This window comes from Psammomys obesus, unplaced genomic scaffold (assembly GCF_907164565.1).
Source record: "Psammomys obesus unplaced genomic scaffold, mPsaObe1.curated_primary_1811, whole genome shotgun sequence".
Classification (NCBI taxonomy): Eukaryota; Metazoa; Chordata; class Mammalia; order Rodentia; family Muridae; genus Psammomys; species Psammomys obesus.
In genome coordinates, this window is record NW_026596091.1 from 22,462,075 (window position 1) to 22,466,933 (window position 4,859).

At 37.2% G+C, this 4,859-nt stretch overlaps 1 pseudogene; it reads left to right on the forward strand.

Annotated features, from left to right (window-relative positions):
• The first annotated feature begins 4,412 nt into the window (after positions 1-4,412).
• On the forward strand, positions 4,413-4,500 carry LOC129691808 (small nucleolar RNA SNORA17; annotated as a pseudogene).
• Positions 4,501-4,859: the final 359 nt, after the last annotated feature.

Below are 4,859 nucleotides of genomic sequence, written 5' to 3' on the forward strand. Positions count from 1 at the left end.
AAAAAAAATCCCTACATCATTTTTATATACTTTTCTTTTGAAACGCCATCCTCTTGAGACTTTTAGTCTGTGTTCTATCACTATTTGACCCAGTTAGTCAGAAAATTTTATCCTACAGTTTCCAACAACCAACTTGGGGATAGCATTTATCACAGGTTGTCCTAAGACATGTGACTCTGTTGTGCTAGAGAAGATGTCGTAATAGGTTTCCAAGTAAAAAGGAAAGAATGCAAGTCAGAAGCTGTAGAAGTGAATATTGAAAATGTTCAGGAGGTTGTTCAGGAGGTTGGAGAAGAACCTTGCTGATGAAAGAGTCAACAAAAGAAATCAAAGACAAAAAAAATGGGGGGCAGGGATTAAGACCCCTTTAAAGAACTGAGAGGCAACAAAGCTAGACGGAGGCTGGACTTCAGTAATGTATGGGTTATTATATTCCTGAATAGTTTGTGACTGCTTTCTTCTGCTAACAAGAGATTGGTCAATGAAAAGTCCTCACTTCTGCAGATGCGTTGATTTTTTATCTGAAAAGAAGGTATAATGACAACAATATTATCAAGAAAAATGAATGGATTAAAGCACCAAACTTTTATGTACCAGATGTTCAATAATTTTGTTCAATAACCAACAAAATAATTCTAACTCTTTAAAAATATATATAAATGTCATCAGAAATCCATGGCCAGAGAGGTTCCCATTTTTTCAGATAAATGCCTATTTATTTTTATATAATAATAGCTATTGTTCAGCTCAATGGTGCAAACTGCCTATTGAATCTTCATTAATCAGCAAACCCTCTTTCCAGTGAATAATAATGAGTGCAAAAATAGATTTATAGGGACAGGCTTTTTTAAATAAGAATGAGAGAATGATAAGGGGTGGTGGGGAAAAGAGTGAGAAGAATTTGCTATGTACATGTATGAAATTGTCAAAGATTAAGGATAACTAATAAAAATTAAAAGTTTAGACTTTAGACACCAGAGTAGACAACTAGTGGTCATTTTATCACCAGTATTTCTGAGTAATAAATATGATAAATACTCATATAGGATATTCAACTCACATTTTGAACCAACAGAGAGGCAATTCATGGCATAAGCAAATTTAACAAATATACCTGTCTTCAATAGAACTGGTATTTGATAAAGGCATTTTTCAGAAATCAAAGATTTTGCAGTGAGACTTTATAAGTCAATTTTTTCTTCTGCTTGTAGCTAGTCTGAGATGATTACCTTTGAGTCTATTTGACTCACTCAGAAGCCTGAACTATCATTTATTGGTTGCCAGCTTTGGACCTTCAATCTGATAACATCCACACTTACCAGCCAGTCAGTTCATTCTTCTCATTACTCACCTTATCAATATATTCTACAAAGTCTCTCTCATAAGAACCTTCTCTATATCATCCTAACACCTAGAGAAAGCCTACGCCTGGTGAAACTCAAGTCTTCACCTGCTTGATGATATGTGACCATAGGTACACTGGCCATAAGAAAACAATTATAAGAAATGTGTTGACCAAACTCACTTCATTTTCATTACCACTGATATCCAGGCTGTTACATAACCTGCAAAAACACACTCAAAAGTTAGTGAACTAAAGCCTCTGAAATGGGAGCAGAAACATTCTTAGCCCTACGTGTTTTGACAAAGTGACAAAATGTAAGATACAAGTAGTTATGAATAGTAAATTAGTTAGATATGTGATATTTATTTTATAGTTTCTGATATGATACTGACATTTGAATATGTAATGTGACTGATATGTAACTTTTCTAAAATAATAACTATTATCTAAATAAATGCCTACTTTATCAATATATTCTAGTTGTTATGTAATTTTTATAGAGTGGTGGCATATATTCGGATTAGTTATTGAATTCATGCAACTCAATCTTCACTTCCTCACTAAAGTTACCTCACAGCCAACAACAGTATGCATGTTCCATTACTGAACACGCACTAAAATTGACACTGGTCAATTCAATGTAGCATAGTAATTATTGTCAAATTAATGTAGTAATTACTATGTCACAACTGAGCTTTTATTTGTTTTTCTTGGATTCTTCCAGACTACCCAATACTAGTATTCCTACAACTCATAGGGGTAGAAGTAGTATTAATAATTTTTCCTCTTCATTCTCTTCTTCCTCATCATCCTCTTTTTCCTCCTCCTCATCCTCATGCTCATAGTCCTCAATCTCATCCATATACTTCTTCTTCATTGCCTTCTTCATCATCTCCTTCTTCTTTTTCTTCTTTCCTTCTAACATTCTTAACATGTTTCCTATTTCTGTCTAAATTCACACATTAAATTCACAGTATATCTACAACCAATTCCTCTCAAATCACTGACCAGTAACACCTAGTCAAAAGCAGCAGTATCTCTTGCTTGAGTTAACTGATACTTCATCCCTCATTTTATTTTCTTTTGGTTTGGGGTTTCTAGAAAACAGAGTTTAGGATGCAAAAAGTGTATTAGGGAAAATAACCCACAAAAAGCAGCACAAAAGAGGATTGGGAAGGGGTTGCTGTTCACCCTACCTGGAGGGGATAGGAGCTCCACAAGGAGAACAACAAATCAAAAAATTCAGGGGACAAGGGTCTTTTCTGGGATCGATATTCCAACCAATGACCGTGTATGATATAGCCTAGAACCCCCAGAACCCCTGCACAGATGTAGCCCACAGCAGCGCAGTCTCCAAATGGGTTCCCTAGTAATAGAAACAGGAACTATCTCTGACAGGAACTCAGTGGCTGGCTCTTTGATCACCTCCCTTGATGAGGGAGCAGCCTTACCAGGCTACAGAAAAAAACAATGCAGCCAATCCTCATGAGACTTGATCAGAGGGAAGGGGAGAAGGACCTCTCCTAACAGTGGAGTTGGGGAGGGGAATGGGAGGAGATGAGGAAGGTAGCATGGGATTCTGAAGTAATGATTGAGGGGGCCACAGCATGGATACAAAGTGAATAAACTGTAATTTGTAAAAAATATACATAACTTTTTATTTTTTAACTTTTATTAATTACACTTTATTCACTTTGTATACCCCCATAAACTCCTCCCTCCTCCTCTCCCAACCCCACCTTCCCTCCCCCTTCTGCATGCATGAACCTCCCCAAGTACACTGAAAGAGGAAGTCCTCCTCTCCTTCCTTCTGATCCTAGTCTATCAGATCTCATCAGGAGTGGCTGCATTGTCATCTTCTGTGGCCTGGTAAGACTGCTCCCCCCTCAGGGGGAGGTGATCAAAGAGCAGGCCAATCAGTTCATGTCAGAGGCAGTCCCTGTTTCAATTACTATGGAACCCACTTGGACACTGAACTGCCATGGGCTATGTCTGTGCAGGAGTTCTAGGTTATCTCCATGCCTGGTACTTGGTTGGAGTATAAGTCTCTGGAAAGACTCCTGTGTTCAAATTTATAAAAATATAAATAAATTTTTTTTTTAGTTTTTTAATTATTTTTATTTTTATTAATTACAGTTTATTCACTTTGTATTCCCTGTGTACCTCCCTCTCCTGTCCCCTCCCAATCATACCGTCCCTCTTCCCCACCTGTGTCCCTCTCACAGTCTACTGAGACGGGAGGTCCTCCTCCCCTTCCCTCTGATCCAGATCTATCAGGTCTCATCAGGAGTGGCTGCATTGTCATTTTCTTTGGCCTGGTAAGGCTGCTCCCCACTCACAGATGGCCTCTCAAGAAATGCTTTACTCTTTCTTGATTTTTCTCTTCTTGTGGTAGAGCAGTGGTTCTCAATAACTGGGTTGCAACCTGGTAGACAATAAAATGCCCTTTTTCAGTTCTGTTGCTCTCCTTGTGGACCTCCTGTCCTCTCCAGGTCTTGTTGTCTCCCACTTCTTTCATAGGATTCTCTGCACTCTGCTCAAAGTTTGGCTGACATAGTTTTTAAAGAGTCAGTTTAACAATAACAGTTGGAGAATTCCATACCCAACTTATAACAGTTGGGCAGAAGAAAAGTATAGAATAAAACATTTGATTAACATGAGAGAAGAGTGCACATAAAATATACATATGACACACTTGTATTAGCAGCTTTCCACCCAGCCTTCTTCAGGCATATAGGACATTTTCTAGAACAGACAGAATGTTAAGTTCCTGACTGTGACTCAGTGAATTTTACAAGAGCAGACTCTTCACAAATACCTTCCTAACCACATTGTGATGAATGTAAAAATAACACAAATATTAATGGAAGATAATAAACAAACAAACAAAACTTGTGGTCATTGAATAAAATACCTGAACCATCAAAAAATAAAAAAAAAAAATCGCCACATGAGAAAATGGATAGGTGAGTCACGCGAAATACACCACACAACATATGAGACGCTCTGAAAACAGGGTTAAAGGGAAGATGTAAAGGTATAAATGCTTGTATTAAAAAGCAACAAACCTGTCCCCACGTGCATTGCAGCTGCAGCTGCTGTGACACGGTGTCTCAGTCGGTGGCAGAGAGGAGAACTGCAAGTTTGAGGCCACTCTGGACTATACAGGGAGATCTTGTATAAATGAGTAATCAAAAGGTCTTGGATTGATAATCTATTCTTAAATAGGGGTGAGAAAAAAAACAACAACTAAATCCAAGGTCAGAAGGAAGGAAATGATAACTATTTTAGTAATGATAAATTATATAAAAGTAGAAAATGATGGAAAAAAATGAAACCCAAAGATGGTTTTCTAAAAGATTAAAAAAAAAAAAAAAAAGGAGGAAAAATAAGAAAAAATAATATGATGAAAATACATTATATACATGTATGGAAATATTTAAAAATTATGATACCAAACTCTACTTGCCCAAGTCAGCCAGACTCAGCAACTTGTCATCAATAAGCTGGTTAA